The 12,601-nt window shown below is 42.5% G+C and overlaps 1 protein-coding gene across 4 annotated transcripts in view; it reads left to right on the top strand.

Annotated features, from left to right (window-relative positions):
- Window positions 1-12,601, top strand: part of ACSL3 (acyl-CoA synthetase long chain family member 3) — a 50,519-nt gene continuing 37,918 nt past the window's right edge. For 2 of the 4 annotated variants that reach the window (XM_053986541.1, XM_053986543.1), the window contains exon 1: window positions 286-341. The gene's annotated coding sequence lies outside the window, so the exon portion shown is untranslated. Of the gene's footprint in view, window positions 79-275; window positions 342-12,601 lie in introns of those variants that run through there. The other 2 variants (XM_053986542.1, XR_008438668.1) reach the window with 2 other exon arrangements.

The raw sequence follows: 12,601 nt of genomic DNA, 5'->3' as shown, positions 1-12,601 counted from the left end.
CCGCGGGTGAGCGCGGGCGCGCACTCGGGCGGTGCGCGGAGCGGGCGGTGCCGCCGCGGCGTCCCCGGGCCGGGGCCGGTGAGTGCGGGGCCGCGGGCCGGGGAGGGCCGCGGGGCCCCGTGCCGCCAGCAGCGCGCCCGCCCGACCGTGCGGAGCTGCGGGGCCCCGCCGGGCGTCCCGCCGCCTCCGCGGGGGCGAGTGCGGCGGCCATCCGGGCCGCGGGGGTGCTGAAGCGGCGCGGCGGGGCTGCCGCGGGCCCGGCTGCCGGCGGGGCCGGCGGCTGCGCACCGGCGCCGCCCCCGCGGGAGCGGCGCTCCGGATAATTAGCGAGATAATAATCGGTAACAGGCGCGTTTTTTCTCTCTGCTCTGCTTTGTGTTTGGGCTCCGGCGTTCGCGGGGAGCGCGAGCGTGAGGCAGGTGCCCGGTGCCGCGGGGGTGGCGACACGCCGTGTGTGCCCTGTCCCCGCCGTGTGCCCTGTCCCCGCCGTGTGCCCTGTCCCCGCCGTGTGCCCTGTCCCCGCCGTGTGCCATGTCCCCGCCGTGTGCCGTGTCCCCGGTGCGGGCTCCGGGACCGACCGCGGCTCGTGGTCGGTGAGCGCGGGTGATGCGAAGCCGGCGTGGCCGCAGGAGGAGCGGGCCGGGGTTTCCAGTCTCGTTTCAGGATTGCCGATCTCTTTTCCAGGGGGTTGATGCGGGATTTAATGCTGAGGTGCGTTCCCTTCCAGGACTCGCCCGGGAAGGACAGCACAGGAACCCCTTTCACTCGTAGGGAGTGCAGCAAGCCTTAAAATACTGATACAGATAATTCCATAAATAGCATGAAGTTCGGTGTTTGGGACTTATACAGAATCCCTGGGAAATGGGAAAACAATAAACTCCAGAAAAATTAGGGCAGTAACAGAATAAAAATACTTGTAAGGTAGTTTATGACCACTCCATTTTTTTTTTTACCTTACTGAAGAAACAAGCCCTCCCCCCCAAACATTTAATTATTATGTACAGTAGCTGTACATGTACGTAATATTAATTATTGGAAAAGACTACTGCATTTTGTTTAGGGGTATCAGATTCTATAGTTTAGCGCTTTTTTTTTGGCCTGTGAAGTGGGTTTGATAACACCAGATGTGAAATTCTTGTATTTACATAGCCTCAGTTTTAAAGTGTTGTTATCAGTACAGAATTAATGGAAAAGAGTAATACCAATGATAAAAGATTTTGGTTACTTTAAAAAGTCCTTTAAGGGTAAGGGCAGTCATTTTTACTCAAAATACAAAATTTGAGTTCACGTGAAATTTGTTCCGTTTCTTTTTTTGTTTTGTTTTGTTACTGTTTTAAGCATCATGTAAAGAAAAACATAAAATGAAACCAAAAGCCTTAATGTGATTTTTGACTGGTTACATTCTGCTCTTGATACAGTCTTTCTCCAGAGTGGATTGTCATCTTATTGTGAAAAAATTCACTGTGGCTTATGACTTTCATTTCCTGGGGCTAAAAAAACCAGAAGCACGAAATAATAGATGTGTTATCAGGTCTTAACTGTATCCTAAGAGGAAGGTAATCATCTGCGTGCATTCATAAGACTTTATATTCATTACTATCTGCAGCACTTCTCATACTATTTGCTCTATGTGCTTTGAAAAGTTAAGGAAAGACATTTTTAAGCTTGGTAATTCCTCCCTGACCTGTAGATTTGTCTCAGGAATGGCTGAAACTAAGCATTGTGACTTACAGACCTGTTTTGCTTTGTAGTTGTTCAGCATGTTTGTTATTGTTGGTCCCTAGAAACGGGAGGTATGTTCAGGTTTAACATTTGTTTGTTCAGTGTTGATGGCTAGCTGACAAACTTGAGTCAGTCTCAGGGAGCTGCTGCTCTGTGTGGTGAAAATTTTTGAAACTTGTAATGAAGTCAGTCTGTGGTATGGATCTGGTCCCTCTTGGCTGGTCAGGAAAGCAGGCTGCTTGCTCATGGATACAGAATCCCTCAGAGGGGTGCAGACTTACTGACTTAATTCTACAGTAGTCTGTTTGACGTGCAGTAAGCTGGCACTTGGTTCTGAATGTTTGTGCTGTCTTCAAATGTCCTATTCCACTCAAGTAAGGATGCAGGTAATAAATTCCAGCCTCAGTTTCGTTCTTTTTATTTCACAGAAGTGGGATGTTTTGAGAGAGCTCTGGCTTACAGCTGTGGACAAGGGGTAGACTCTCCATACCTGTGTACCTGAGTGCTGTGGGGCTTTGACAAAAGCACTGTTAATAGCCTAAAAAGAGGTGTGAGGACTGTGGTGTGTACAGTCTGGTTCCACTTTTCAGAAGGGTTTGTAGGTGGTTGCCATCTCCCCTGCTCCATCTCTTTTGCTTGGAGAATCCTGAGTATGTAAGAACACTGAGTAGGGCTTGTTGAGCTGAATATGCTGGTGTAACTTCTCACTTATGACGCTTCCAAAACCATAATGCCTCTAAGAAATAACTTCTCAAATCACAAGATGTGATTTAGCCAGAAACCTCAGAAAATCAGAGTGGTATTTTTGGAAAACTGTTAATCTCTGAAGAACTAGGGGTGTTGTCTTCATATTTGACTTACAGCATGGTGTGCTTTTGCGGAACTGGTGAGCATTTAAGCCACTGATTTCCCCAGCCCCCATTCAGTGCTGATTGTAGGGCTTTTATTCTTCCTTTCTGTAGACCAGTGAATGGTTTGAGCCATTGAGTCATACTAAAGACCCAATTTTTTTTGAATGGATTGTCAAGACTTCTGGAACAAACATCGGACATGGCTCAGGACAAAATTCAAAAGAACTATGGATAAAGGGTTCTTGTTAAAGGAGATCCAGCTATGGATTAAATTTCCAGAAAGTAGCAAGAAGAACTGAGTCCTGAATTGTTTAGCCATCTACATTTTCTTTTAAAATACTTGTTTCCGTGGGAGAGTAACTAAACCTGTCCTGACAGCCAACTGCTACTTACTGCCATGGTGGCAAATCCAAAAAATAATGCAGTCTGATGCTGCAGTGTTACTGGACCTTAAAAACCAGGCTCAGGTGGCCTGAATTCCACTGAAGCCCTTTTTCCCAGTCAATGGAGAATTCTAGGTAGTTCTGAAAAGCAATTCAGAGAATTTACATAAGACACTGAGTGGGGAGCTGCCTGAAAGCCAGCTAATAAGAAATAGGAGGCAGAAGGATTTATGTGGAATTTAGGCCATCTGAATATGGCCCTAAGAGGCGACTTAGTACTACTAAGTAAGGTGTATTAACACTAAGAGGACTTGGCTTCAATTTCTATCCGTTTCATCTGCTGCCGATTACTAAGCAAATTTACCATTTAAGCAGCTCCTTAAGGGTGGGGGCTTCCTGGCTCTCTCCCTGTCAGGAGTGACCCCTGCACCAGCACAGCCTGTTCTGGGGGCAGCCCAGCTAAGAAGGCTCTGAGGGTCATGGTGGCCATCAAGCTGAACACGGGGCAGCCTGAGGAGCAGAGCCCATAGGTCAAGTGAGATTATCCCATTCCATTTGGCAGTTGTAAGACCACATCCAGCATCCAGTTGTGCTCCCCTCCTTGGCACAAAGGAAATGTCGATAAACTGGAGTGAGTTCAGTGGAGAGCTGCCAAGATTGGCTGGAGTTGTGAGCTTTTGATTTGTGAGGAGAAGTAGAGGAGCTGTGCCTGTTGTTGAATCTGGAGAAGAAAAGGCCTGGGGGGCCTTTCCAGCACCTGTGTGAAGGTTTTCAAGAGAGTGAAGCCAAGTTCTTCACAGTGGTGCATGGTAAGAAGACAAGAGACAGCAGGTGTGAATTGAAGTCACAGAGGTCTGTGTTTATAAGGCATTTTTCACCCTGAGGTGTGTCAAGTGATGGGTCTTGGTAGCCCGGACTCCTTCTGTGGAAGTTTTCAAAATCCAACTGGATAAAGCCCTGAGAATACAGGTGTGATTTCACAGCTGACTCTGCTTTGAGCTTGAGGTTGTACCAGAATCTCCCTGATTTATCCCATGGCTCTATCTAGCATTTGCCAACAGAGCAGTTGCAGTGGAAGGTTGTGAGCCAGCTTATTTAGGGCTGCATGTGGTCTGGCAGTGCAGGTTTACGTGTCAGACTTGGAGCAGTATAGCAAGCACTCAAGCCAGTCCTAGGCAGCTCTCAAATGGAAGGACTTTATTTGTTTAATTATGCAGTTAGAGTTTGAAGAACCTGCTCTTCATCCCGAGGGCCTGGTCTACATCAGGATTTGCCATGTAGTAAAGCCTGAGGGGCTCTCAAAGGATTCAGTACTCAGCTGCAAGTTTGGGATCTAATGATTCTGAGCCTGTTGAAGGAAATAATGTGTACAAGGCCATATCCTAAGCACACCTCCTGAATGGCTAGTCCGAAATATGGGGTGGGGGGTGGGGAGTGCAACTCTGAAGGAAATTCAGATCTTATTCTCTATTACCTTCTGAATCAATTAGAGGAAAGTTGTTCACAATTCAAAATGGTTTGAATCAACTTGATTCAAAACTTGCAAGAGTCTTTTACTGATCCTTGGGAAGGAATCCTCACCCACGCGTCCTCTCGTTCTTTAAGTGAGCCTGCAGCTCATGGGAAGTCAAGGTGCTGACTTAAGGTGTCTGTAATCCCGGAGGAGGAGGTGGCAATTTGTCACCACCTGTGCGTTGGGACATCAACTTTCCGTCAGTGTTCATGAGCCTTGTTAATTACAAAAATGTGCTAGTTAATTACAATATCTGAAATGGGACAAGTTGGCTTCTCAGTCCAATGAGTTTCCTGAAAAGCAGGGAAGATAAGATTATTGAAGTTACTGGCTTGTGGATTTTCACTGTTGATAGTGAAAATAGCAAGAACAAAGTGCAAACCTCCTCCCATTGCACTATAAAACTGAAAATCAAGTGCTTTGCTTTTTAGAGCTGTGTAAATATCCTTACCTTGAAATGCTTGTATCTGTTAGATGAAACCAGTATGAGACCTGGAAGGGGAAAAGAGGTAATGAAATTAGAAGTGACTTACTGAAGCTGAAGCAGCAGAGTGGCACTAGGACAGTACTGCCATGTTCAGTCCCCATCTATTTGCTGTGTTACATTCCTGTGTGTAGAGCGTTCTCTCCTGAGATAACTTCATACGGATACTGTGCCCTGAAAACTGTGTAAAAATGCTTTTTCTGCATCTTTAGAGGCAAGACTTCTGCCTTTGCCTTACTGCTCTCTAGGACAGGGTATGGAACATCCCTCATTTTGTTCAGGGTGGCTGCTCAGACACGTGAGAAGTCTTGGCCATCCTCAGGAAGGTTTTGCATGGGTGCTGTGCTTCTTGAGCAATTAGTACAGTGTCATACATCAATGTGCCTGGTGATGTAAGGTCTGTTGGATCAGACATACAATAAAATTTCTACCAACCAAAGTTTTGAGACAGTATGAGAAAATAGTCTGTGAAACTGAGTGTGGTCTGCAGTCGTTTCACCAAACCATTATTAAAATCAATGTTTATGAGCTCATTCTGTGAGAACCCATGCAAAACTGGAAAGTGGAGCATCTGCGGTTAACTTAGGATTTAGATGAGTTGGTAATTTGTGTTTGGTAAAGAGGTATCTGTTACTGGTTTTGACTATATGGGTACGGAGAAAGGCAGAAGAGAACAGCAGAAGCAGGAGGTGATGGCTTGCAGGAGGATTTAAGTGGTTGTCTAGAGAAACATCTGCCTTTTTCTGTCTGCAGATTCTGTCAGGGTTTTTGTTTGTGAGTGCTGAAGGGAGGTAAAGGCAGCAGACAGGAGACAGCTGTTCCAGGAGTGCTCAGGCAGGGAGCTTAGTGATCTTTGTGGCAAACTGGGTTTGGTCTGTTCCAGCACTAAGTCCACAAATGACTTGTAAAGCCCTGGTAACAGAACTTTCCAGGCATTTACAGCTGCAGTTTAATTGTCCTGATGAAGTATTGCTGCTCTCTATCGTTCTAGAGAAATGCTTTTCCTAATGGTAACTTTGAGATGCACAGAAAAACATTTTCCAATTCTGCAGTGCTGAAAACTGTGTAGATTTTATTTTTTCACCTTTATTGAGGGGGAAGATGCTTATGGAGATTCTTACCTGCTTTTCTTACAATCTGCACAGAAGGCTTAACCTGGTAACATCCAGTGCTTTCAAGAACAAGGTACAAATCCACTTTCCAGCAGGGCTGTGTGCTCATGTGTGGATGTCCAGGCCACCAAGCCAAGGCTGTTAGTGGGTGTGGGAAGGTGGGGTGAGGGTTTTTGAATAGGAAAGCTAGGTAAAACAGACACTCAAAAAGTTTAAATCTATAATTTAGTAATAAAATCAGTTATAGTTAAGAAAAAATAGTCTTCTGCCCAAATCCTGTGTTACACAGTCACAAATGCAGTTGGGCCAGGTCCAGCTTGTGAAAAGACCGACTCATCTGCTATCCTGACTTGTTTTTTTGTGCATCTGTAAATGTGTATATATCTAAGGTAACAGATTCTAAGAGTACGGTAGTTGAAACTGCATATATTTTAATTACATCATGAGCTTAATATTTCATGATTCTTTGGGATATTTTTTTTTTAAAGCAAGATGTATTTCGCTTGTTTGAAATGCTAGCAGCTCATGAAATGTGAAATATTTATATTCTTCTTCTAGAAATATTTAATAGTCTGTTCAGGATGTCCAACTTGTCAGATTGTATTAATCTAATGCTGACATCTGTATGAGACAGGCAAAATAATTTTTCCTGAGAATATTCACAAAATTGCTACAAATGGTGTTGCTACTGTGGCACCTTTCTTTTTTAAAAAATGGTCAGTGTTCTTGAAACTTAGCAGTGAAGGCTCTACCCAGCCACGTACCTCAATTTTGGTCATGTTTACATAATCAGAGTCTAAGGGTGTGTTTGATTTCCCTGAAGAGAAAAACAGGATTCTCTTCTACCCAAACCTCCCTCTACCTACGCAATATTTGTGTACTGATTCTGAGCCACTGACCTGAGTGATCTCCTGGGAGGGTGTAGTTCCTTCCTCACCTTCATCCCATTCCGAACATATCTGTGGGCGCTGGATATTGTCCTCTGATGGTCACCACCTGTGTTTGGAAGTTTTATTTTTAAGGGTGACACATAAGGACTTGGAGCTGAGAGCAACACTTGTGTAATGCTTCTTCTCAGAGAATAAAATGGCTTCTAATTTAATGAGACCTTGTTCCGTGTTTGCTTCGAGTTATGCAATTGTTGAGCATGTTCATGACTGATCCTGCCTTCCTTTGCTTACAAAAGGAAGAGTGATAAAAAGAGAGAAAAGGATATTTGTTCCAGTGTGATGGAGAGAGGTTGTCCTGATATTCTGTTGTTTCTAAAGCTAGAAAATAGAATGATGACTCAAATAATCAGGGTAGGCTTCTTTATGTCATGTTTAAATAAATTATAGTGCTGGATTTTGAACAAAAGAGTAATTTTTCCCCAAGCAGTATAGATATAAAATCTAGATCAAGTAGCTCTTTAGGAAAACAGTGAATTTGAAGTATTTTCTTTTTCCTTGGCTGTTTCTTTCTTTTGTAATACCATATCCCCCACTGTCCCCAGAACTTTAGAGCAGCCAAGAGAAATAAAAACCATACAAAGCAGTTTACAGAGAAACAGCCCTACCTGTCTTTCTGTAGCTCAGCCTTTTGTGACTTCCCATCGGTCACCCCACAACTTGTTGAATGCAAAATGTGCTGTCTGCCCATAAATAGATGGAGGAGTGAGGCCGAAGCATTAACAGCCAAAATCATCTTTTCTGGTACTCTTCCCCAGATTTCATCAAGTGCTTGATTGGTCAATGGTTTGGCCACGGTTTCCAGGCTTTCCAGTTCCTTTTGGCAATTTGGTGTTTATGGTGCTATGCTTGTATCCATAGGAAATACTTGTTGAAGTCCCATTTCTGCTGATTGTATGTGCAGCATTTCTGGTGTTTTATAAATTGGTTTGGTTTAGTTTTTTGAAATCTGAAGTTAAAAAGTGAAGTAATTTTTTTAGCATTAGGTCCTAAAAAATACTAGGAGGGAGGCAGTTTCTGGCCATTGCAGGACAATAGTTGCATTTGGACAGATACTCCAAATCTTAAGCATAGTATTTCTGTTAAACTGGCTTAAGAGTCAGGCTTAATCATCTGTAAACCTGGGTGGTTGGGATGTGGGGTTTCACAGACACCACTGTGAGCAATCTAAGAAACAGATGACTCTGGTTTTGAGAATGGTTTTATAACCTGTGGCAGAGGTAAAGTTACCAAAAGTGAAAATTACATATTCCCAGAACTTAGGGCAAATTTCATTTCTCTCTTTGGATTTGTGCTCAGGAAAAGTTCCACTGGTTATTTTTTGCATTTATATTGCTGCTGGAGTGAAACACTGCTTTTGAGATGTCTTGCTTAATCCTTACAGAGAGATTCAGTCTGCAAACTCTGAATTCCCAATGAATCTTGTGTGAATATTGGTTTGAGGCAAGACTTACTAGGGCTGTGATTTTTATAAATTGCATTCCTGTTGTTTTTCTGCTGTGTGGCTTGAGGGGATCTCCTCATTGTATAGAGAGTGAATGTTGGATAACACGATCTGAGCCATGCACATGGGTTGGGAGCAGCAGTCTTTTCTTAATAAGGCAGTGATCCTTTCTGAAGGATTTGTGACTTCCATTGCAGGCCAGAGGAGAGGGGTTGTTCCTATTCTGGAGTTTGAGGCACTACAGTGGAAAGCATGGGGTGTAAGAAAAGTAGATATTCTTGTGGGATCTACTTAATTCCATTTATTTTGGCAGTAAATCACTGTAGATGACTGGACACAATGATGATGTTTAAAAAAAATTAACCAACCAAACCAAATCTAGCAAAACCCCAAATAACTGGAACCTGAGAATGTATTTATCCTTCAAAAGAGAAAGTGTATTTAAAATGTCACCAGCTTAGCCTTTCAAATTAAATGGTGAAACATCCCACTTTATCATTTTGATAGCTAACATCATGCTGTGGATATCCTTCTTGCTTTGAAATGTGTTGTAAAATTCCTCTTATAAGTATTGTTCATCTGGTTGATATTGTTCTCATGAGAAATTTGTCTAAAGACTTATAATTTTCACACCTTTTCTTGTGAAGTCTGTATCTTCATTTTATTCTCTCAGATTTGTTTTGTTACCTGAGTATTCATCTGCTTCTTGTTTTTCAGGAGCTTCTGGTGTAAGGTTATCAGGTCCCTCAAGATTTGAACCGAACTGTGCAGTTGTTTTGATGTTAATTAGTAGCTATAGGTTGGCAGTTATGATTAAGCAATTGCATTGTGAAACCTGTAGAGACTTGTAGGCTTGGCTAATCTTCTGTTTTGGGGGAAGGGGAACACAATCCCAAGATGAAAGGGCTGTCTGGACAAGAGCCTCTGGGAGTGAAGTCAGCAGGACAGAGCAGTAACTGGGGAAAGGTGATTCTGGCAGGGGGGGTCATGGCCACCACCCATTGACCCCCTACTCAAAGCAGACCCTGACTCCAGTGCAGAGAAGGGCTCTGCATGTGGACTAATTAGCAAGGAGTAGTGAGAAGGGTGACTAGTGAACAGGGGTTTGACTACTAGTCAGTGAGAAGGCTGTGTATTTGTAACCAGGGAACACTGATGTCCTTGGTAAAATGTATAGCTAGTGTAAAATTTTGCTGACTTTGTGGGGTTACACCTAGATCCCTACTTTGTGAAAACTAGAATAAAGAAATCAAATATCTCATCTTAGTGTGTGAATTGACACTGCACACCAGGGAATGAGCCAGCATCAGGGCCAACAGTTATCTCTAACAAAATCCCATCAAACAGAGAAGAAACATTAAAGAAAGAAGGCAAAGACAACATAAATATACAGGCTTACCAGATTTTGGACCTGGCCAAAATTAATTGAAAAATGCATATAGGATAATGGGTTATAATTTTTTTACTGTGGCATTACATGAACTAAATTCATCTAAAAGTAAATGAGAACAATTTTATGCATGTATAGCTTCTGCTGGAGAAAAAAAAATCCCAAAGCACCTTTACAGTTAAAAATATGTGAGATTGTTTTGTTAATTTTTTTTGTTGTTGTTCTGATCTAATGAATACATGACTAGGATACAGTACAAACCACACTGAATGTATGGCAGTAGACCATCTATTTTTGTTCTGTTTTCTAAGAAACAAACAAGCCATAACTGTTCATGCCTTAGCATTTCAGATTTCCCAGAAACTGGAAAGCTGATCTTAGGCTGTGTTTTGTAGTAGAAAACAGCACATGAAGCCGTTCTGGTGAGTCCCTTGGATTGGGATGGGGAGCAGTCTGCCTCCCAGTGGAAGCACTTAGGGCAATTGACTTAAACGAGTGGAAAATGACTGTAGGAATTTGGAGTGATAAGCTCGGGGTGTTACACAACTTCTTCAGCAGGCAAAGGTTACTGGTGAAGCTTCTGGCTTATTTTTATGCAGACTTTTTTCATACGTGGTATTGATGTTCTTGTTTATGTACTCTTCCGTGTTTAATTTGTGTCTGTGGTTTGAAAATCTAGCAGTATGCTGGGGAAGTTGGTGGTTTCATCTCTCTCTAGCAGTGAATTGGCAGATACCAAAGTTTCTCTGATGTCTTCTCCACTAGCAAGGTACTCTACCCGTTAGTTTCTTTTTATATCTGTCACAAACATGAAAACATTTAATTTAGTTTGGCACTAAATGCATTTTTTAAATGCTCTAATAATTGCTTGTTAAAAGGAATGGAAGCAGTGTATTGACAGTATCTGGTAAAGTGCCTGAAAAGAGTTAAGACACTTATTTGCCATGAAGTGGCATATATGTAGTGGGAGGGGAAGGAGATGAAAGATGGAGCAGCACTGGATTGTGTTCTGGCATAGCTATTACTTTGTTACATGATTTTAAGGATGTGTTTTTAGCACGGTTCTTTTTGGGAAGTGCTTTCAGTTTTGCTGACAAAGTTGTCACATTAGAGCTGTGTTTTATTGTTCTTATTAATAAAGGTGTATTTGTCAATCCACTAAATATCTAAACTGTCTTGCATAAGTTAAACCCCCCCCCCCTTATTTAAAGAAAATAAGTTTTAAAATGTTTTAAATAGAAAAAAAATCTAAGATGCAGTATTACAATGAGGTGTGCATTTTTAGTTGATTTTATTGGAAGGGTGTTCGTGTTGTGGGTCAAGGTAGCTTTAGGAGTGTTTAATTATTGTTCCTGGAGCTTGTTAGTGTTGAACTCGCTTTGATTTAGTTTTATTTTTCACCTAGAACAAAGGTTTAAACTTAAGTTTGTAGCCCGTGCAGTCAGACTGTGCATTGGATTCCTGTAGCTTTTTTGTGGGGAAATAAATCTGTTTGTCTGCTTTGTGATGTCACTTCAGCTTTCAGTTTCTTATAAATGTCACTCTGTTTCGTGAGGAAGCAGAGGAGGGATGTATGAACCTGGGCCCTTGCTATCCTGCAGTGTGCAGTGATATTTCAGACAGTGGGGCTTGAGTGTACCTAAAAGATGTTGATGTCAAATAGAAGTTTTTAATACCCACTTACCATTACCTTTTTAGAATAACTGGATATACTAAGGCTCTATTTTAGAGAAAGCACAGTTCTGTGCCCTTCAGAAATGTCACTTTCCTTCTATCTAGTTTAGTTCTGTGCTACTGTGTTTGTCTCCCTATTGTCTGCCAACACAAGGTGTGATTTTTTTCCAGTTGATGTAAATAAACCTACTAAGAGGAAAAGGAATCTTTTCTAGATAATAAAACTTTTTCCTTTGTATCAAAATTTAGTTAATACCATAGAGAGTGTCTTTCTAGCGTAGAAGGACTTCTTTGATTCATGTAATTCCTACTTTTGTAGTATTTTGGTGTTTAACAAGGGCATATTAATTTATTTATCCTAATAATATGCCCTCTGGCTAGCTTCTAAGGAAATGGGAGGATCATTTTACAAACGTAGCATTGACATGTGAAGGACATGAATTAAACTCCTTTATATTTATAGGATGTGTATTAACCTATACCCAAAGTTTAAAGGTATTTAAGCTTGTAGCACTTGAAACCCCCAAGGCTGAGCTCCTATAAAAGTAAGTAGTGAGATCATTCGTAGGAGAGCAGCAGGTTAATCCCTGTCCGCAGCTCTGCCCTGATCCCGCATGTGCTGTGACCCCCGTGTCACAGGGTGTCCTGCTGTCCCTGTGCTGAGCCCGCTTCTTCCACAGCCCAGTGGGCTTTCATTTGCAGCTCCAGTGCCAGGCTCCTTCCCTCTCCTCCTCCGGTTTTGCCTTGTCAGTCACTCCTGTCATGGTTAGGTTAGTCAGTTTGCAATAGCAGAAGGATAACATCTTTTGTAGTGCTAATTTTCTGTTGATTTAGGTGGTTGCAGTGACTCATGGTAGGCTCAAATCATATCGAAGTTGATACAAAGGAAAATCCACCATTCCACCCTGAGAAGGAGAGGGTTTAAACTGGATCAACAAGCTAATCTGACTCCTTCCTAGCCACACAGGCGCTCGTGTGTTGGTACAATGGAGGGCAAGAGTGGAATTACCTTTTGGAGATGAGCAGTCTGTTTTTATTAGCAGCCCAGCTTTAAATCTGCCGGAGCCGAACTGAAATCAGA

The sequence above is a fragment of the Vidua macroura genome, chromosome 10 (genome assembly GCF_024509145.1).
Source record: "Vidua macroura isolate BioBank_ID:100142 chromosome 10, ASM2450914v1, whole genome shotgun sequence".
NCBI classification, from domain to species: domain Eukaryota; kingdom Metazoa; phylum Chordata; class Aves; order Passeriformes; family Viduidae; genus Vidua; species Vidua macroura.
The sequence above is the reverse complement of the archived record's forward strand: the minus strand, read 5'-3'. Positions and strand labels throughout refer to the sequence as shown.